We start from the raw sequence: 23,525 nt of genomic DNA on the forward strand, positions 1-23,525 counted from the left end.
GAATTAAAATAGATAGCAGTGTTACGAATATTTAAGAGTTTTCTCTTCATATGACATTTCAAACGAGAATTTGTGTTCGCCTTTTTTAATATTTTCTCCCTTTATCGCGACTGTAAATTTTTTTTTTTGTGTGTAGTGTTCTGTTTAGAGAAATAATTTAAATGTAATATAAATATTTTCTTTTATCTGACAAAGAAATTATTTTGTGTGTCGGGGAAGGGTTGTGTGTGTGTGTGTGTGTGTGTGTGTGTGTGTGTGTGTGTGTGTGTGTGTGTGTGTTAGTAGAAGCGCCATTGTTACTCTTGCTATTGTTTTAATAAAGTAACGAAAGGGCGATGGTTCTGATAGCAATTTAAAATCCGTATTGAGGCTGAGGGCAATATCTTTTTGTTAAACCAAATTGTTATCCACTAATAAACGCTCCCGGTGAGGCTTTTATTCCTACAATAATGATGACTCGTTGTATTTATCCAGCAAGGTGAAGCGTAGGAAATGTGTACTCAGCAGCCATAAAATTGTCCTCTTGTGACAGTTATATATATATATATATATATATATATATATATATATATATATATATATATATATATATATATATATATATATATATATGTTATTTCAAATAATCTGTGAGGGCTGTCTGATTGAATTCTTCGGTGATGGCAATATAGCTTTGAGTATTGCTCCCAGCCGGCACAGGTGGTGGGGTGGGGGGTGGATTAGTTGGTTGGGTAGAGAGTAGGGTGGTGGAACTGGTGAGGGTAAGGCAGTCGTGACAGTGGTGTTGGTGCTTTCGTTGGTATTGGTGATTGTGGTGTAGTAGTAGTAGTAGTAGTAGTAGATGTTCTTGTACCTGTTTGTGAAGGTCGTGGTTGTAGTGTAAGGGTAATCTAGTTATATTTATAGCGGTGGGGTTAGTGGTGGCATTAGTGTTAGTGGTGGTGGTAGTGGTCGTTGTGGGAGCGATATGAAACTGTAAATGTGATGACAGTAATATCGATAGCTAGTAACATCGAATGAGATGAGGTAAAAGTGGTGATGCACGGAGATGAATGGTGATGAATGAAGCTGCCGGTGAACTGACTGGCCGCGTGGGTGATGTGATGCTGTACCCGTATTGTGATGAGAGTAGTGACGATGGTGATCGTGGTGCCTATTGGTTTTGAAATGTAGATATCACTCACGTAAATCCACATGATACGTTTTATACACACACACACACACACACACACACACACACACACACACACACACACACAACACAACACAACACAACAAAAAACAAAGCAAGTTAACGTATAGGACAGTTGAGAAAATTGTGAGTGTAGTCCATGCTTTACCCTGACCGCAGTTCCACTTTCATCCTATTCCTGCCCTCTGACCTGAGACACACATTTATCACCACCGGAATGGGACTTCAGCGATAAGGGAAGTACCATGAGCGAGGGGAAGACTGCCATGGGAGAAAGTCGTAACGTATACCATGTCATCACAGAGGCGTTATCTTGTTATAGCTGTCTTATTTTATATTTTGTTGACGTGTTCTGCCTTTTTTTTGTTTTTACATGTATTTTTTTGCCTGTTTTTCCCCTTTATAATGTCTTGGACCATATTTCTCTCTTAGACCAGTGTTATGACTCAAGATAAATGCTTTGATTGTTCTGGCTAATCAGCTATATTTGCCCTTTCCCATATATCCTTTCTATCTATTTGTTTTGATTTTTGTATTGCCTTGGTTATATTTATATGTTTAGCTCTGTAATGACTCACTAGCGTGCTGTCAGGAAGAGGTAAATGTCATGATCGTTCTGGCTCCATTTGCCCTTTCCCATATTTCCTTTCCCGCAGCATATCCTTTTATATCTTCATATTTACTTGGTGATAATTTTTTTGTGTAGCACGGAAATGACTCACGAGCGTGTCCGTGCCGTCACTGAGAGCTAAATGTCATGATTGTTTTGACCGTTGTACTTCATTTGTTCTTCCATCTTTCTCACGTTTTCCTTCCTAAGTCTGTTTCTTCTTCCTTTCTTTGTCTCTTTATCTGATAATATCTTTACTGCAGACTAACCATATCTTGTATAGGACGTGTTGGAAGATAACCCATTTTCGCGCTTTTCTATTTTGGGAACGCTATCTTCTGTAAAGGAGCAGGATAATGCGCGCCTTTTTTGTAACACTTGGTCTGCCTCTTGCCTCGAGAAAAAAGAAATCGCATACTTCCCATTCTCCTCCTTTTGTTGTGCGGACGGTCTTAAAGAATGGAACTCATGGTGATGTGTTGTGTCTAGATCTTGACCCAGATATCTGAAGACAATCCAAGACCTGTCACATCCATCAAGCGAAGTGTCCTCTATCCTCCATCTCTTTCCCTTCTTTTATTTTTCCTCTTCTTCCTCCTCCACCTCCTCCTCCTCCTCCTCCTCGAACCATTCAGTCTCCTTCCCTCCTCCGCTTCTTCCACCTCTCCGCATACCCATTCATCTCCTTTCCTAACCTGTTCTTCCTCCTCTTCCTCATACCCATTCATCTTCTCCCCTCCCCCGTTCTTCTTGACCTTCTCGTTCCCCTTCATCTCCTTCCTTCCCCCTGTTGTTCTTCCTCTTCCTCCTCGAGCCCATTCATCTGTTTCTCAGCCCTCATCCTCGCTCCCCATCGTATTTTTCCTCCCTGTTTTTCTTCTTCTCCTTCTGAGTCCTCCTTGTACCTATCCTTTTCTTCCTTCTCCTTAGTCTGAACCTCCTATGCTTCCTCCTGGTATCCCTGTAGGTCCGAATCCACCACTGCACCCATTCTTTTATATGTCTTGCTCTTTGTCTTCATCTCAGCTCTCATCTCTATCTTCCCTACCTCATCTCCTCGTGTCATTCTGTTCCTCCTCTCCTCCTCTTCCTCGTCTCCTGTTACCTTTTCCTTTTAAGAAAGCTCCTCCACTTTATTCCTTTTTCTGCCCTCTTCCTCCTGTTCTTTTTCCATTCTCGTCCCCTTGCTTCACCATCCTCCTTCTGTTCCTCTACCTCTTCCTCGTGCTCATGTTTGTGTTTCCTCCTCCTCCTCCTCCTCCTCCTCGTCTCCCTTCCACTACTACTACTACTACTACTACTACTACTACTACCCCTACTGCTTTTTTCTTCCTTCTCCCTTTGCTCTGTTTCCTTTCCTTCTTCCTTCCTAAATCCTAGATAAAGTTTTATAAGGTTACTTTATTATCACGACCGAACTCTGTAATGGTTAATGTTTCAGGAAGGAGGATGCTGCTGTTATTTTTGCGTGTGTTTTATGGGGTACGGTTTCTGCGGAGGAAGAAATCACGCCTGCGCAGAAGAGCCTGATAACTGAGGGAAATGGTTAAGGGTGCATGTAGGGCGTCCATGGACAAGCTGCGATGAACTGAAAGTGCATTTTGCAAACTCTTTCCACATACAGACATTCTTTACATTCCTTCATAATCTGCATTCGCTGCTCCTCCCTCCTATGTGAGAGAGCCCCAAGGTGGGATTTTGTGAATTCTTCCCACATACAGAGATTCTTTGCATCCTCTACATTACTGGGATGCATTCACTGCACTCCTTGCTCTTTTATTCAAACTCACGCCGTCCTGCCTTGAATATGCCTCCGTGTTTTTGCGTCTGGCCAGGAGGGTGATTATGGGCGAGTCATTCGTGATATCCTTGAAAACTTGTAACGTGTCCCCTCTAATGATGTTATTTTCAGCGGACAGACTTGCTTGTTTTATTTATAGGTATATTCTCTCCCTTCTTCCCACTCTCCTTTCCTTCCTCCCAAGCCTCCTCCCCCATTCCTCCCCCTCTCACCCTCACCGTCCTCTTCCACCTCCTTCCCCCACACCATATCTTATTGGAACTGAACTGTTTGTCGTCTGTAGGTCTGGAGGATGGGTTTTTTTATTTCATTATTGTGGTTTGTTCTCGATTGCTGTTCTCTTTTCTGTAATAACCATTTCGAGGTAATATGGAGTATGCATTTCATGTGTTTGGTGGGGGGTAGAGTTCTACTTATACAGCCCTTTCATACAGATTTGAGTCAGAGCTTTTCGTCTCATAAACTCCCTTCCTCTAACTGACTGTCTTTAGCCGATTGAATTCCCCAGCCAATATTGCCTCTCTTTATCTTTAACTTCTTTTTCATGCTGTGCTTTTTTGAACTTGCTAAATGCATGGCTCCAGTTCTGCGGCCACGCTTCCCATGACGTGTTACTCTTGTTTCCCCAATGCTGTCAAAATCCTTTGCAGAATTTGACGAGCAGCTTCATTTTTTTTTTTTTTTATATATCACTGGTAAACGCTGGGAAATCCTTCGTCTGTTTTTCTCCTTCGCACGATTTGAACACTTTAAGAGGGAAGTATAAAGACACCTCAAACGGCATTGAACATTCACTTTAAATCTTATCCCCACTTCTTGATAGTGGTGCTTTTGCATTTTTTTTTCTTCTGCCATCTCTAATCTAGAAAGAAAGTTTCTTTTTTTTTCTTTTTTTTTCGTCTTGCATTCTTGCTTCTTTCCCCACTGCTTTTGTAAATACACAACTTTCAATTGATGTAGTATATAACGTTAATGTTGTTGTTTTTTCGGCTTTCATATTTGCTATATTAAGCTCGACATTTGTGTTCTTCGATGTTTTTTCTATATTCTCTTCTTTAGCCACGGTTGTTCTGTCGCGATCTGACGTTAGTCGAGATCGAGTGCGTGTACCATGAGAGGGCGCCACTAACCTGTGGTCGCGAATAGGAAGTGTTGTTTAATTTCACCACAAACAAGTGACACAGAGCACCGTTGACCGTACCACCGAGGTCCATTCAGCCACCTGAGCCTGGCAACACCTCTTGAACCAGCAGACAAAGAGACGTCCCTGGTCACTGAGCCATGTCATCGATGCCTCTTGTCGTGATGCCTTTCGCATAAATCTCTTCGAGTTTGATTGTTTTGTAAATCCTGAGCCCGGATATACTCCAACATTTCAGGGCTTACACACCCACATTTGATAGGTCTTTGTTGAAGCTGTGGGTATTTCCATTGATAGTTTTATGAGTCTAGTAAGGTTCTGACTAGGCTTCCGCACATGAATTCGAAAAACATTCATGAAAACCCTACTCATCTCCGTTGGGGCCTTTAGAAATTGTTGTTATGAAAGCTTAATGGATCTAAGGGTACTGATCGAAGACCGAGGAGGTGGGTACGCGTGTTTGAACGTGTGAGACTAAAGCTATGTTTCATTGTGGTGACCCTTGCGAAGTGGAGGAGTAAAGGATGAATCATCGTGGCAGAGAGAAAATTTAAAGGATCGCAGTGTGATATCATCTTTTCATGTATCCACCTCTATATCTTTCTGGCTGTGTGTTTGTCTGTCAGGCTGTTATTTCTAGTTAGTATTTTGTTGTTGTTGTTTGTATGAGTGTACGCCTTTTTATTGGAAAAGGAGACGGACCGAAGGCGATATAGAAGAGAAAGGAAAAATGTTACTCCAGGATGTGTGTGTGTGTGTGTGTGTGTGTGTGTGTGTGTTCCGCGCGAGCTTCCGCGTGCTCGCTATATCGTTAGAGATAATTGGACGAAGAATGATTTAGTATATGCAATTGTAGCTACGATATTAGTAATAATTTTATTGGTAGGATGATAGTAGTAATTGTCGTTATTACTACTATTATTTTCTCATTGTTTTTTTTATTAATAGTAACAGAAGAAATGGTAGTAATTGTAGTAGTGCGGTAGTAGTAGCAGTAGTAGTAGTTTATGCAGTGTGGTAACAGCGGCACTAGGAACAACAGCAGCACAGTAGTAGCAGGAGTTGTATTAGTAGCACTGGCAACAATTTTTTCTTCATCAACCTTATGATTTTCCTGCGCCATCATCATATATGTTCTATTACTCCCCTACCTTGTTATGAACCTTTTTTTTTTGGCCTCACACACATTCTCTCTTTCTCTCCTTCTCTCTCCCTCTCTCTCTCCTGTATTTCCTGCCCTTGTTATTAGGCCTTTTTCTCCCCTCGCTCTCCTCCATTAAGGTCCTTTCCCCTCTTCTTACTCCGCGTGTGCCGGCCGGCCTGCCCTCGTCCCCTCACCCTCTTCCGATATGAAACAGGTCTCTCACTTTCCCTCCTCCGCCTCACGACCTCATCTCCCTCTGCTCCTCCATTAAAGTTCCTTCCTCCCCCATGAAGCCCCTCCCACCTCCCTGTCCTTTGTTGCTGCGCCTCACCTCGCCTCCACCACCTGCTGCATCCCTCCCTCTGGTGTCGTTCGCTGTCTCTTTCCTCGTGTTTCCTCCTCTACTCTCCTTCCCACATGGGCCGTTCCTCACCAGTGACCCTTCCTTTACTTGCCTACTTCTTTTCCGCTTCCCTTCACTCCTCCTCTATCTTCTTCCCTTCCCTCCAGCCCCTGACACTCCCTAGCTGGTTGGGACATTAAATTTCCTGCCATTATGACGAAAGGCCGAGTGTGATCGTCTTGCTGTGGATATCTGCGGGAGTAAACACAGAGGACGCCGGCAAATGGCTGGGATCTCGTCGTAAACTGGAATGGCTGGCTGGCTGGCTCTGGATGTCGTGTCTGAGTGTGTGTGTGTGGTGTGTGTGTGTGTGTGTGTGTGTGTGTGTGTGTGTGTGTGTGTGTGTGTGTGTGTGTTGAGGGGAGGGGCGGGGGCCGGGGGGGGGAGCACTGGAGTGACGGTCTGCAATGTGACGGGATAAGCCAGAATGGAAACGACCATCGCCTCGGTTTTAGTTCCGTTCAATGCTCGTCGCAGGGACAGTGCCATTCTTGTTCAGGTGTTCGGGCCATCCAGAGGTATTGCGCCGGTGTGTTGTGATCCTCTTTACTTTATCTCCTTTCGTTCTGTTTTTGCTTGTATTTTAATATTTTACTTGTGTTGTATATCGTATCGCTCTCCTTCCTCGTTGTTGTTTTTTTGCGTTTTTACATACATGCTCTTCTTCATAGTGTCTCATTTTACTGACACTGTAACCTTTTCTGCTATTCTCTACTTTAGATCCTTCTGTTTTATTTTTCATTTGTTTGTTTTGCCTTTTCATCTCCTCGGCAGGAGTATGTAGATGTGTTTGCCAAGAGCGTTTCCCATGTTTATTTCCTCCTATTCTGGTCTCCATTCGCATGGCTTTTAACCCTTGCGAAAGGCGTATGCAAATGTTATGTTTAGAGTTATATAGACACTCGCCTCATTTTATTCCGCTGTTCTGTTCTCCTTTCTCCCGTGTCTTTTATCCCTTGCGGCAGTCGTATACAGATCTTATGTTTACAGCGGGATACTCACCACCCGCCTCTTTCGTCCCGACCCTTCCGCTGCCCGCCGATCCCTCCGAGCCTTCTTGAAAGCCTTTCCGAAAGATTTGTGGGATCAAGACAACGTGGATCTGTCCTTCCGCATTCTGCTCACGAGAACGAAGGTGAAGCACCAAGTTACATCACATTTTACCCCTTCTGATACCAATTTATAGACAAGGCTATATATGACTTTACTTAACTCGACACGACGCGACTTATTTGGTGTGAACGCAGATTATAGTTTTCATTCACTAAATCCCGCAATGTGTAAATGGCTTGACTCCAAATGTAAATGCTTAGTTAGCGTTGCTCTTTGGTGCTAATTATATTAAGAGAATCACATATGCCCATCAGGCCTACGTGTGAGCTCCGTGAGTCTCGCTCGACGAATATTAGTGTTCCTTTAAGCTGCCTCCCTCGCCACCCTCCGCCCCTTCCGTGGGTCACTGATGCGTCCCAATCTTTTCCCCGCTGCACACAATTGCTTATCATGGATGGGATACAAACACTCCTTCTGTTCCTATTGTTACTTTTTTTTTTCTTCTTTTCATTCTCCTCTTCGTCTTTTTTCCCTTGTCCTTCTCTTTCTTTTGTTATTTCCTCCTCCTTTTCCTCCTCCTCCTCCTCCTCCTCCTCCTCCTCCTCCTCCTTTTTCTTCTACTTCTCCACCTACTCCTCCTCCCTCCTCCATCTGCTCACTTTCCTTTTCCTCTCGTTGCTAAACAATGCTAATGCAATTCTCGGGATCATCGCCAGGGACTCTGAGCGCCACACGCCAGGGATCACGCTAATGTTATACGACCTGTTAGTGTCGCCTCATCTTGAATACGCGATGCAGTTTGGGTTCCTCAATTACAAACGAATCAAGTTGCAAGAGAAAGTTCAGTATTTTGTCTTTTGTGTATAAAAGAAAACTTGGATATAGGGTTTGAAGTTTCCGTACAAGCACTGCAGTCTTCATCGCTTTTAGCAACGTGATTGTTGATAATAACATTGGACCTTTTGTTCCCGTACCGAGTTATCTTGGTCGATACAAACTGCCATAATAGATGAAGTTAGTACAGTACGATTCATGTATAAAAATGGTCTATTCTCTTAAATTTTGGCTTTCGGTAGTCCCCTATGATTTTTTTTTTATATGAGAAGTAATTATAAAGTTTCAATGTCAACACTCATTTTCTACACTAAAATAAATTTTCACACAATCCTTGCTTTATTTTGAGTCAGCGATAGACGATTCAAAGCTTATAAAGAAGTTCAGTTTAATATGATTTCCTTTCCTTCAGTCTTATGTATGAAAGAATACATATCTGCCTGTCCGAGTCAGTTTTGCAGATTTTGTTTTATTTCCACTGATAGATAAGATAAAAACATAACTACGGTGTGTTTCGAGTAAGTCAGATTATAATATTTATTTTCCCTTTGTCTTGCGTATTTGCGTGTCATTTCAGTTATACAGGTATTTTATTTCTTCTGATTGGTTTTGCTGATGTGTTTTGCAGCATCTCAGATTAGAACATTTCCCTTCTTTCAGGCGCGCATTTAAAGTCCTTACCTGGCCGTCCTAACAGTTACGGTGTTCTGACTTTTCATGCCAGTTAGTTGTGTGCCGGAGGGAGCAGCGGCGGAGGGAAGCCTTCTCAATTTTACCTCACTCGATAATAATAATAATAGTTGCTGTCTTGTTTAAGAGACGAGGCCCCTAAAACAGATATTCCATTTTCAAGCCAAGACAGTATCTGTTTTGTGTCTTCCATATTTTCACATTTTCCTGTTTCCTACTCTTCCTCTTCGTCTTTCTCTTTCTTCTCCTACTCATAGTCCTCAACCACATACCTCCTGCTCACCTCCTCCTCTCTCTCCTTATTCCTTTTCGCCTTCGCCTTCTCCTCCTCCTCCTCCTCCTCCTCCTTCTTTCCTCCTCCTCCTCCTTTATTTTCCTTTGCTTTCTCCTCATCCTCCTCTTGCTATTCCACCTTCTCTCGATCCTCAGCTTCCTTTCCTTCCGCTCCTCCTCCTCCTTCCTCCTCCTCCTCCTCCTCCTCCTCCTCCTCCTCCTCCTCCTCGAACATTCTCTTCCGTTTCCTCTTGCTCTCACTCCTGCTAACGCTTCCTTTCCTCTCGTCCTACTTTCCTTCCTGCTTCTCCTCTTCCTCCCATCTTTTCCTTTTCCTCTCTCGGCATAAACAAGCAGTCCATTACCTTCGACGGGGATAAACGGCCATCATACACGGCCAATCTGATGCTTTGTGGAGCAGGAAGGTACATGATATACAGCGAGGGGAAGGAGAGGGGTTGAGACCTGGGGGAGGAGGTCTTCAGTATTCCTCCTGGTTAGTAAGCATCATTATTTTAAAATTTACTGCGTACGTGGCAGAGAAAAGTTGGGATAATAATAGGAAGAAGAATGACTTTGAATAATAGTGAACAAACTTAACAGACTTACACACATTCACATAGCAACATGACAAACAGCAACAACACCGCCAGCATGATGATGTATGCCCGCCGGAAAGACAGAGTGAGTGCCGATGCTGTAAGCCGAGCATCCGATATGTCGTGAGGCTCGTGGAGGTAATCGTAGCTGTCTGGCTTCTTCGTGTAGGCGTCCAGCACACCATAGGCTCGCGGCGCATTAAATCGACATGTCTTGGCGTTAGACTTGTTCGAAAAATTAACACCGAGCAAGTTCTTATTTAGTAAAAAGGGAGTTAATATTTGTATAATTTCTTGTAATACTATAAGTGGCAGTGGTGGGATTATTATTAGTAGTGGTAGTAGTAGTAGTAGCAGTAGTAGTAGTAGTAGTAGTAGTAGTAGTGGTGGTGGTAATGGTAGTAGTAATAGTGGTGGTGGTAGTAGTAATAGTAGTAGTAGTAATAATAATAATAATAATAATAATAATAATAATAATAATAATAATAATAATGATGATGATAATAATAATAATAATAATAATAATAATAATAATAATAATAATAATAATAATACAATGTTTTATTAGCGTCATTATTTTTTTCATTTTTCTTATTGACTATCCTCATCTCCCTCATCTCTTCTTTATAATTATCATATTAGTATCATCAATGCTTTTTTTTATTGTTGTTATTGCCATTATCGTGATTAATGAGTTAAGAAGAGGGATTATTATTCTTTTGGATCATTACCGTTCATATTAGTTGTTGTTTATTTCTTTTTCTTTAAATCTTGCTAATGAGCCTTGCGATTCCTTGAACACGGGTCTGGTCTATTCAGAAGAGTCCAAGCATTAAACACAAACACATACACAAACACACACGCACACAGAAGCTCGTTCACACACACACACACACACACACACACACACACACACACACACACACACACACAAAGAATGAGAGAGAGAGAGAGAGAGAGAGAGAGAGAGAGAGAGAGAGAGAGAGAGAGAGAGAGAGAGAGAGAGAGAGAGAGAGAGAGAGAGGTGTGTGTGTGTGTCTGGGTCCAAGTGTGGCAGGCCTCAACGTTCCCTTCCCACAACACAAGTTTTCATTCCCTCCACATTGCGCTTTGTATCGTTAAAAAAAACTGTGTATCCGTCTCCTTCTTCTCCTCCTCCTCCTCCTCCTCCTCCTCCTCCTCCTCCTCCTTCTTCTTCTCTTCTCTCCTTCTGCCTCGGTCATTGTCCTGGTGTAAAGGAAAATATGCTGACGAGGAAGCTGACGATAGAGCCGGAGGGTGGTGGTGGTTGTGGTGGTGACCTGGTGGTGGCGTGTCCTGCTCCCAAAACCACCACCACTGATGGAAGCAACTGTGAGAGTCCACCATGGAAAGATCTGCAAAGGGAAACGGGGAAAAAACAATGATGGAGTAGAGTAAGGGAGAGGGAATGGACTCTGCCTTCTCCTCCCGCCCTTCCTCTCTCACTTTTTTTTCTTTGTTTCCTCACCTAGCAAGAGAAAAAAGTGAGACTAATTAAGTGAGGGCCATTAGGATCGACGCCTTCTTCGTCTGACTGTTTTTTTTTTTTTTTTTTTGTCATCGTCCTTTGTCAGACTGTAGCTTTCTTTTTGCCTTGTTTTGTTTTATCTTTTTAGAAGTTATCGTCATACGCAATTTTCAGTTTTTTTTTTTTTTTTTCTTTCATTTTTCCCCGATGGTGGTGGTCGTGATGGTGCAAGTGTTGTTGGTGGTAGTAGTTTATTTAGTAGTAGTAGTAGTAGTAGTAGTAGTAGTAGTAGTGGTAGTAGTAGTAGTAGTAGTAGTAGAAGTAGAAGGAGGAGGAGGAGGAAGAGGAAGAGTAAGAGGACGAGGAGGAGGAGGAGCAGCAACAGGAGGAAAAGTTCTTGTTGATATTGTACATTTTAAAGTTGCGTCTAATTTTGGCAGTTATCATCGACTTAGCACACACACACACACACACACACACACACACACACACACACTGCCTTACAGACAACACACACACACACACACACACACACACACACACATCCGTGGCGCTTCTAACGAGAATTCAGGAAGTTATCAAATTTGTCGTTACATTTTTTTTTTCTTTCAATTTAGACAATCAGGACTTGCATGCGTGTTGTCTGGCCCTTTCATTAGTTTCTCCTTGAGTGGTCTGGTGAGTGTTCTTCCAGACTTGCAAGGAATGGCAGTGGGCAGCAATTAAAGTTACATTCATTTGCCAACTACGATCAGATTGAGTTATCTAGGTAAATCGTGTCCAGTAGTAACACGCTTTTCAATATATGGTAGTTTCTTTTATTGGTTTTCGTAACGTCATATGACTTTAGATGTAGTGTTTCGACGTTTAGTTTTGCTGTTTCCATATGTCATCATGACCCTATTTGTAATTTTTGTCTGTACTTCATCGTGCCCTTCGGCCTTTTTTCCTTTTCTTCTGAACCGCCTTCTCCTCTCTACCATTGCCTCTTAATGTTATCTTACCCTGCGAGTTTTATCTTACCTTTGTCTTAATCTTTCTTCCATTTTTCTTTGTTAACGTGTGTTTCCTGTTCCTATTACCCTGGATTTTAAGTATGTGATGAAGTGCGTGTCTAAAAGCTGTCAAATCGAACAATTTATTCGCCTGGCAATGGATTCTTTACCATTTATTTCCCCATTAGGAATTTCATTTTGAATTTTGTTTTATTCCATTCGTGTATTACAGAGGTGAATGCCCTCATGTCAAAGGCTTCCCTAGCCAACTTCTCCATTACCCTATAACTACTCTTCTTCTTTATTTATCTGCTGCATCGTTTGTTCACTCACAATGTGGAGTCTTCATAGCCGTCTTACGTTCCGATAACCTAACCTACTCCCTTTCCTACCCAGTAAGGTTATGTTTGATTTTTCCATCCAACAAAGTCTGTAGATAAGCTGATGGATTCCGCTTCTACCCACCACATGCATTGCTCAATTAGCTTTACCTCATGTACCTTTACTCATTTTGGCTATATTTAATACATCTAGCTGACAAAACCTTTAAAAAGACTAATGTATCATCACATTCAAATCAGTTTGATGTTTAGGCTCGTATTATTAAACGCTTTCGGCTCTCAAAACATGTATTTTCAAATCCCACAAAGAATATTAGTCGGGTTCCCTTGAGTTTTTTTTCACATTCATGATGTAGAAGCCTTGCCAAATTATCACTATGCTTATAAGACTACCCATGAAAATAGCTACAGCCTCTACAAAAGCCTCTCAAATATGAGTGTGTTAGCCCCAAAAGGTTCGAGAATATGGCTTTCGTGCGCAGATTCACACTCGACCGCATCCAACTACATTCCACCGTCTCCGGCACGTGATTCACAACGGTGGTATGCAATGTCACTTTGTGTATTCCATCACTCCCTCATTTTTAGGTTGTTTCTTTATGAGACAATCCTGAGTGGAAGAGACAAAGGGGACGCCCACGTACTGATGGCTTGGGCAAGTTGGTCGATCCTGCCGAGAGGGGTTTGGAATGATAAGGGCAGCAGCTTGGAGGCTTGTTCGAGGGGATCGTCAGAAGTGGAGGCGGCGGGAGAGTGATGCATTGCGCCCCCCGGCATATGCTCCCCGTTAGTTAGTTTACTTTTCCTGACTAGCGTGTTACGTATATTCTTTTATCTTAATCTGGTGCGCCTACCGTTGCAATCTTATCTCCGATCCAGGTGTTTTTTTTTTTACAACTGGGGAAAATCGTTAAATAGAGATAGCAAGAAAAACGTCATTGCGTCTCTTGATATCTTCCAGTGTGTGTGTGTGTGTGTGTGTGTGTGTGTGTGTGTGTGTGTGTGTGTGTGTGTGTGTTTGCGCATCGGTATACTGTTTTGTTGATGTGTTAAAGTACACGAAACTTCTCTTTTCATGATCTTTTCGGAATAGTCGCCATAAAACAAAATTTTCACTTCTTTTTATGGACGTCAAAGTTTTTGGTCCAATAGAAAACTCAATTCCACGCCTTACCTCCTCGCTTTACCCACCCCACCCCCCTCCTCCTCTATCTATGTACATCTATCTATATAAATATATATATATATATATATATATATATATATATATATATATATATATATATATATATATATATATATATGCATATGTATCGTACACCCATCCATGCAGACATACATAAATTAGTATACATATGGAGATGGATAGGAAGATATGCAGGTAAACAGATAGATGCGTATATAGATAATTTGGAGCGTTGATAAAAAGCAAGCGGATGGATAGATATTCATACATACATATATTCATGCATACATACGATGATAGGGGAATAGTTTTAATGACAGGGATAGATATTTATATATAAAAGTATATGTTAAAAGATGTACAGACAAATCCAACACATGAAAGAAGTGCACAACGTTTGGAAGCCACGAGCGTCTCTAAGTTTGTTTTGATTGGAGGGCAAGACTCACAAACGCTCATTCAACATTTGTTCTTTCTTTTCTGCTGAACTTTCATTCCAACATTCCCGGTAACTTCGTTAGTGTGTATAAAATGCAAATAAAAAATAAAGTTGTTCAACATTATTAAAACCATCGAGAACCTCTAAACTTTCCGGGACGTCGGCATGTGCTGTCACCTCTTTTTACCGTGAAAGTTTCTCCTCCCCCCCTGGCTGCAGGGCCGGAAGGAAACGTGTCCCTCTGCCTCTACGTATGAGGGTGCAAAAGTGTAAATAGTTAAATATGCATACTTTCCCCTGGGCCGTGTTGGGCTGACCTCCGTGAAAATACAGCAGAACTCCTTCCGCCAAATGACTTCCCTCAAGACACGCCTCCTCGCTGATGACGACTACCAAGACTCCCTGAGGGCCGCCAAAGGACCGCAGCGACGACAAACTTCCTAAACAAAGTCAGAAACACTGATTGAGAGCGGCGATGGAAGGTGGCAGGAGAATGAGAAAGACGGAGACAGCCTGGAGCATCCTCTCCTCTCCCCTCGTCTTAAGTTGGAGTCCCTGAGCTTCCCTGAATACACAGAAGGGTGGTACTTCAGAATATTACATCGCCCTCGGATGTCTTGCCGTTCAGCCTCCCTCACAATGAGGAAGTGATTGCCCGGAGCTCCACAAAAGCGTCACCCCATCGGTCTCAACCACTATGGAGAAGGAATAGTCGGGTCTGAATAGTGATAGGATGGTTGATGAGCTACGCTCCGGGTTATTTGCTGCACCGCCGCCTCCATCCGCTAAACTCTGTCGATCTGGGTCGAGGGTTTCATCAGCAACAAGTCGCCTGCCCGGAGCGTGTGCGAAGGGTTGGTTGTTGTCACGTGTTACACCTCTCCGATGATGTGTGTGAGTGGTTTTATACAGAGAGAGAGAGAGAGAGAGAGAGAGAGAGAGAGAGAGAGAGAGAGAGAGAGAGAGAGAGAGAGAGAGAGAGAGAGACTATTGGAGTTGGGTAGGGGGCATGAATAATGTATAAGGTACGAAAATAGAGTAAAAAAGCTGAATAATGTATTTAGGACCTAAAATTGAGTTCCCTCCTGGACCCCCCCCCCCTCAAAAACACGTAAGATGAAAAGGCAGCGTCCTCATATCCGTGGCCTGTGCGTTACCTGCCTCGTTCCTTCCTTGAGAGAAAGAAGGGATGAAGGAAGGCGCTGGCGTGAGGCGAACGATGAAACTACCTTGCCACGAGTCACTGAGGCCGCTCCTTCCAGCTGCTGTTAACGATCACGCTCGTTATGGTCACACCGGCGGCGGAAGCACAGGATGAGGAGGCAGCCTCGGATGTACAGGGTCGGCCGGGCACGGCTCTCCATTATTGGAAAACTGAAGCGACTCGTGGTGCTCAAGGGTTATGATGTGTGGCGTGTAGGACAAGGCACATTATACGGTAGGGTTCGTACGACCTGACCCGCTTCTTCCTCTCCTGCCTCCTCACTCCCGTCCTGTCTTGTGTGGTGGTGCGGTGGCAGCGATGGGCATAATGAATACTGATGAGGAGGAAGGGAATGGTGGTAGAGCTAATGATGAGGATGGTGTGTGTGTGTGTGTGTGTGTGTGTGTGTGTGTGTGTGTCATAATGTCTAACACACACGTCGTTCAACATTTTATACCTGCGATAATTCCTCTTACTTACTTGATAAATGTCTAATGATTGGAAGGAACAGGAATTTACGGATTTATTCTCCCCGGAATCACACACACGCCAGTACATTTCTGCTTCAAACATTGTAGTCCTGTTCCCTTTCTAACCAAGACCCCAGAAATCTCCGCCATCACTTAATCAAGCCCAGAGTTCTTCCTCAGCAACACGACGCCCCAGCCACACAACCAAAGCCTCACTTCTTCCTCAGCCACACAACCAGCGACCCAGCTTCCCCAGTCACAGGCAAGACCTCCACATCCGAAGCCACATAACAACCTTTTCCCCGTAACCTAAGTGGTAGAGAAAACTCAAATCCTCCGCCTTGGGGCCCACCAGTCCGCGGGCAGCCTGTCTTCGTGGTGTCGCTTGGAAAACCACATCCTGAGGGAAATTTCACCTCGACCCGACCGCCAGGCGACTTGGAGCCTCATCAGGACGGCCGTATTTCCCCAGCCACCTCTTGCTTCTGTAGAGTTTGAGGTTATATCCCCGGTTTTCTTCTCCGCTACCATTTCTAATAAATTCTGAAACGAGGGTACTAGGGTTTGTTAAGAGAGCATAGAAGAGTGTTGTTTACGTATAAATCGCCTTCTTTCGTTAGTGTTATCAGATGTTTCTCCTGTCGTGGTGGCGTCATCTTACCGTTACGGTGTCAGTGGAAGTAAAGTTGTTAACGGATCAAGGCCGAGACAGGCCTGGCATCGCACTGTGGACACATGACAAAACGAAGAATGTAGTCATTACTGTAAAAGGTCATTAGACCGAGTTCATCTATTTCCTTTTGTTTTCGCCTCTGATATACCGTGATGTGCTAGACTGTCACACAGCATCATATATATATATATATATATATATATATATATATATATATATATATATATATATATATATATATATATATATGGGTCATAAATAGGATATTATATATATATATATATTATATATATATATATATATATATATATATATATATATATATATATATATATATATATATATATATATATATATATATATATATATATATATATATATATATATATCAGAAACCTCAAATGGCTAAAAGTTTAAAAAGAAGCAACCCTACTTTTTTTTACCTCTAGGCCTGAGCGTTAGGCCTGGACTGCTGCTGTTGTAAATGTAAAACGACAAATGATCTTTACGTCGTTGATATATATATATATATATATATATATATATATATATATATATATATATATATATATATATATATATATATATATATATATATATATATATATATATCTATATATATATATATATATATATATATATATATATAGAGAGAGAGAGAGAGAGAGAGAGAGAGAGAGAGAGAGAGAGAGAGAGAGAGAGAGAGAGAGAGAGAGAGAGAGAGAGAGAGAGAGAGAGAGAGAGAGAGAGAGAGAGAGAGAGAGAGAGAGAGAGAGAGAGAGAGACAGACAGACAGACAGACAGACACCCGACTTAATTAGCACCTCTCAAACTTGACTTCCAGGCTCCACCGTTGCCAGTTCCAAAGGGCTATCTGAGAAACAAAGGAGAAATGGCACAAATTACAGTAACCAACCGGCCAGGGCAGACACAGCGAGGGAGAGTGGAGAAAAGGACTGGTGTTGCTCGGAGGAAGGAAGGAAAACAAGAGGAAGCGGGGACGGTGGAGGAAGGAGAGAAGCGACAGCAGGAAAGAGCAGAAATAAGGAGAGGGTGGAGAGTAAGGGAAAGGACGTGTATTGGTTGGGTAAAGGGACCGAATGAAAGGCAGAGGAAGAGATAGAAAGAGAGATGGAGGAAGGAACTAAGGAGGGAGGAAAAGGACGGAGGGTACGAAAGGAAGGTTACTGAAAATATATTTGTAGGAAAGGAAAAATAGAGAAAATATAATAAAGATGGGAAAAAATAACTATGGGAAATGATACCATAATAAAATGACCATAAGAAGTAAGGGAACGGTAAAGAAAGAAGAAAAAGAAGGCTAAGAATATGAAAATGGAATCCACAAAAAAATGAAGAGCAAAAATATTTTTTTAAACGAATGTTGAAAGAAAAAATATAAAAAGCGGAAAGAAAAAATGATAATTCTGAAAATAGTGAAAAGAGGTAAAAAAAAAACTCCGTGGAAAGAAAGAAGACTGCACAAGAAAGGCAATAAATGTAACAAAAAGGTATAGGAAAAAATGCAAATGAAAAGGAGATTAAGGAAGAAAGAACGACAATAAGATTAAAAAAAAAACAGAAACTAGAAAAAGAAGATGCGTAGAGCACAAGGTACATACTGGCTGGAAGAAGAAGTGAAGATGTCATAAGAAAGAAAAATAAAGCAAAACGAAAAACAAACGGAGAAACAGAAGACAAGAGAAGCAGCGATGATGGAAAAGAGAAGAAAGAGGAAGACAGAACCTGGAAAGAAACGCAGGAAAGAGTGAGAAAGAGGGAACACGGGAGGATGTTTTCAAGAGAATTTTATGGAAGTGATGACAACGAAAATACGTAAAAGAAGAAAGTGAAGAGGAGAAAAGGAAAGAAGGGAGAGAACGGAGAGACATAACGAGGCGGTTGAGGAGGAGGAAGAGGAAGAGGAAGAAAAGGAGGACATATAAAAAAGGATAGACAACGAACTAGATGTGCACAGAAGGGAATAATTAATGGAATCCAGACATATCATCACAGAATGGTCGTTATAGTGTCTAGAAGGACTGATGATAGAATCCACAAACTCAGCTGAAAAACAAGCAAAGGTCATCCTCACTATTCCACCAACCATCCCGTAGTGCTGAGTCCATTGTTCCCTCCTTACCAGTTCCCTTTCATTACACTGCCTGAATGGTGTTCCAGTAGCCCTCATTTCGAATCTGGATGAGGATGTCCGGCTCTTAAAGCGGAAATCACGTAACACAGATGTCTTGAGTGGCCAAGGGATCAGTCAGTAAATTGTTTGCTTAATTAGAGACGCTTCTAATGAACCTCTATTTGCAATACCCCTTAATTATGCAAATGTAGTCTACCCTTTATTTCCCTTCTCTCCCTAGCCTACTAATTCTAATTAATCATTTCATTTTCTGTTCTTCGTACTGCTCACGCCCTATTCCCTCTGTCACCAATCAAAGTTTTCGTGGCCTCCTTTCTTCGCCTTTTCCTCACAGTAGAGATTCCAACAAGTCACGTGATCACGTTCTTGCCACCGGCCGTTCGACTAATTTTCTCTTTGTGTGTGATAACAAACGTTGAAACCCACATGCTCTAGTGCTACATATATTTTGCAACTCAAATATGTTTGTGAAAACCTTAAAAAAATAGTCATTATGACGAGTACAGACGAAAGAATAGCTTAAATATTTTACCGCTGTATACATAGTATTGCCGGTTGCGTCAGCTACTGAATCAACATCAAAGTTAAACATTTCACCATATACATAAAAATCCTCTGAATACGATGATGAAAAGCAATACACGTGAAGCACGGAATTATATTTAAACATTTCTCGTCCTTATTCAGAGCTGCACTGATGGCAATCGTATTTATTTTCATTAACACAATCGCTGGGCTTTCCCCTAAGGAATTTGAAGATATTGACTCAGAAACTAATTCAACGCCATAGTACTACAGTATTCCTATAAGGAATTTCTTCTTAAGTAGATTTTTAAATGACATTAACCTCCACCCTCCAGAAGGCCCTGCTACGTGTCGAACATAAGGAGTCATGAGCCATTTAAACATTGTTGAACAACATCATTCCTGTTCGAAATTTCCTTTTCGTTAAAGTCAAAAGGACGTTCCCCTCGTGCCTCCAAATAAAAAGCCCCTGCAAAGACTCGGGACCTCCCTCCATTCCCTTTGTGAACAGGACACCGACAGGAAGAAAACAGGATGCCCGGAGAGGCGACTTGGGGCCCTTGAAAAAGCCTGACAGCATCCGGAGTGGAAGTCGCACCTTGTTGGTCAGGCAGAAAAGAATCCCCAAGAGGAGGGTTGCGCCAGCCACCACCCTGCCTGCCTGCCTGCCTGCCTGCCTGCTGCTTCCAGCATCACAGACCAAAGGTGACCATGTTGACCTTACACTGTATCTTGCTGGTAATACAACATGTGTACACTCTATTGTGCTGCAAAATGCGAATGTTAGATGCAACAAAAGGAAGATAAGAAGGAAGGAAAGTTGGAAGAGAAATTAAGAAAAAGAAGGTAATGGTAGTAAATCGCTGGAAAGAAGAACCGGCCGAAAAAATGGAAATATAGGATGAAAATATGGTCTTTCCCTACATAAGATCCGTCTCTCAGCCTTACCCTGTGCCTGCTACTGGTGATGACTGTGTGTGTTCTGCTGATACCTCATTTTCAAGGGCAAAATAATGAGCTACACTACTTTCGAGAGCAGTGTGCTGTGGCATTTTATTTCTCATATTTTGGCTTTGTCCTTGGAATCTTTTACAGCACAGGAGGCATGCCAAAAGCGAAAGAAAAATCATGAACAAAAATGCCGGCAACATCCTTGCCTTAAGAAAAGTAAACAGCAACACGCCAAGAAATCCAATTCAATTACGGTACGAAAGGTGTCTTGACCCTCCCCTCTACCCTTAAGAAACATAAGGATAAACGCCTGGGAACTACTACAAGTGTACGTAAAATGTAATTAAACCATCATACCATGTACATCAGCACTCTTGAATACCTAATTTGATGTTACTCACACGCGCATGAAACAATCCCTAGCATCCGTTGACCCAAACTTTTGAAAATTCAGTAAAAAAAGAGCGTTTGAGAGAAAAAAATATTATAATGAAGTTTGGGCATTGAGTATTTTTTATTGCAAACTTTCCCGGCAAAATGTTCCCCTCACCATAATCTAAAAACTTTCCTATGAAAATTATTATCTCGTTAACGAGATGAACTGATTTGCATAATAAAGAACGGCAATTTCTAATGCGCTCAACAAATTTCAGACATTCAATAGCCAAAATGGCATACATACATACTACATACATACATATATACATACATACATACATATATACATAAAGAGCACACACACACACACACACACACACACACACACACACACACACACACACACACACACACACACACGGCACGGCACGGCACGGCACACCACTGCACAGTACAGCAAAGTGAGCAAACCTGTCATATTTTTCCTTTTGTGTACTGTTCTTTTCCTCATGTTTTTCAATGCTTTCTGGGTCTCACCGTGACCTGAAGTCTTTTTGTCGACGCTGCCTTTTTTCCCTTTTCGCGTAACCTGTAAATATTTCTCTTACCTGTCGGCATTACGTGTTCTTTTTTTTTTTGTTTCATACCGTCATTAGTAATTTCTTTCTACTTTCTGATCTTTTGCTTTTTCCTCGCAGTGGTATTTTTTTTAAACTTGCATCTTACCCACTGCCTCTTAATCATCCAGGTGTTGTGTTTTGAATCTATACTTGCAAAATCGTAACAATTTTTCCTCAAACTACATAACCTGTTATTGATCTTGATATTGATCTCGGTGTGCAGTTTTTCCTCTATTAACTACTGAACAATCCTCGACCGATGCTCTTTGGTCATATCCTTCATTACAAGTTTTCCTCCTGATTTATATATCATTTTTGTCTCCCTTCGCAGTAACCCTAACGTATAGATTTCCTTCCCTTCCTCTCTTCCCCCTTCTCAGTCACCCTAATCTTCCCTAATCATTCTTCCTTTACTTTCCCACTTCCCTTTTCTCATTCATACTAACTTTTCATTCTTCCCTTCCTACCCCTCGCCACCTTTCTCATCCTAGGCTTCCACTATTCCTTTCCTTCTCGCCACCCTTCTCAGTCACCCTAACTTACTCTTCCCTTGTCACACTTCTCAATCACGGTAACCTATATATTCTTCCCTTCCTTTGTCACGCTTCTGTTACTATCCTATTTTTCTTTTTCTTCATCACGCTTCTCACCTTAATCTCCCGTTCTCCCTTTCCCTTCCTTCGTCACCCTTCTGAGTCTCCCTAACCAGAAATTCTTCCCTTCCTTTCCCTCTCTCAAGTGCGGTCTTTCACCTCGCCAGCGCCTGATGGAGTAGCCCGTACTTGCCATAAAGAACAGGGATGCCGGGGTTGCCGGGGTAATATTACAAGGCTTGCGGGTGATTCAGGCTGCGGGCGAGGGCCATATGAGTAGAGGAGAGGAAGTGAGGGAATGACAAGGGCGTGGGATATCATGGCGAAGAGACGTGGGATAATGGTGGTGGTGGTGCCTGAGCGTGTTCTGGTGATATGGATCGTCGAAGGCAGAAAAAAGGCAATAGACAGGCTGAAAGATGTGATCCGTGGACGCAAAATGAGTTGAGTACGGAAAATTATAACAATTATTGTGATATATATACCTAGAAAAGATTGTAAGAAGAGTAGGATGCGGGGGACAGAGAGGATAGAAATACAATAGACTGACTTGAGACAGTGGTTTGAGGGCATGAACCGAGCAGAGTATGGAAACCTATCAGAATGAGTGTTGCCATTATTCATTGAGGGGATGAAAGTAGAAAGTTATAATATTGGTCAGGACTAGAGAAAAAACGAATTATAAGCTTTAGGTAATGGTTTAAGGACATAATATTGAGCTCTATATGGAAAATTATAACAAATCATGAGAGTGAACATGACTGAAAAGTAGGATGTGTGTGTGGAAGAATGCAGTAAAGAATCAGTATTATGAAAAACGAAAAGCATAAGTAGATGTGGATGCGTATGAATGTGTGGGAAGAAGTAAAACACGAGGCAAGTAGTCAGGGTTCAGAATCAAGCCACAAACTCTCTGAAAATAAACGAAGGTGGAGAAGAATGCAACGGAGAGGCATGGAGCCCGTCCCTGCATTAGTTATGTGGTGTGGGCCGCTAACGTTGTGTTGGACGACCCAGCTGGAGGCTAAGGGAATGAAGAAGGAAATAGACGGATCTTGGGATATCTGCGTTGAGTGAGGAACAATGGCAGACTGCCCGAGGGGGTTGGGGAAATCGAAAGGTCAAGGAGAGGTCAGCGTGATGGATTGGTGAGGAGTGGTGGATGGTTGGGGAGGTGGAAGGGTAAGGATGTTAATAGAAGGTGTGGATGGCATGGTGGAAGAGAGAGAGAGAGAGAGAGAGAGAGAGAGAGAGAGAGAGAGAGAGAGAGAGAGAGAGAGAGAGAGAGAGAGAGAGAGAGAGAGAGAGAGAGAGAGAGAGAGAGAGAAACTTAGACAGACAAACGGAACAATAAGTTGAAAGAAAAGGCGATAAACGAGTATTATTTCAAGTGGACTTTCTTTGAGGGTAATCATTTTAGGTAGAGTTTGGGTAAAATGAGTTTTTTTTTTTTAAGAAGGGGGCGTTGTTCTCAAGTGAATAGTGTCCGGAATGGTTTTTCAGAGGACGTCTTTTTGGGGTGGGAGTTATTTGGACTTTTTGGATGATAAACCACTTTAGATGAGGGGTCGAAGTTTCTTTGTGTGAGCTCTAGTGAGAAAAATATTTTAAGTCAATCCTTATGGGACAAAATTATTTTAAACTGACCTTAGTGGGCCGAAAATTTATTGAGTTGTCGTTTTTTTATGTAGAATATATTTTAAATAGACTTTTTGGTGTGAGAATTAGTTAAAGGGGACGGGACTTCTGGGGTGAAATTTGCAAGT

This window comes from Eriocheir sinensis, chromosome 41 (genome assembly GCF_024679095.1).
Source record: "Eriocheir sinensis breed Jianghai 21 chromosome 41, ASM2467909v1, whole genome shotgun sequence".
NCBI classification, from domain to species: domain Eukaryota; kingdom Metazoa; phylum Arthropoda; class Malacostraca; order Decapoda; family Varunidae; genus Eriocheir; species Eriocheir sinensis.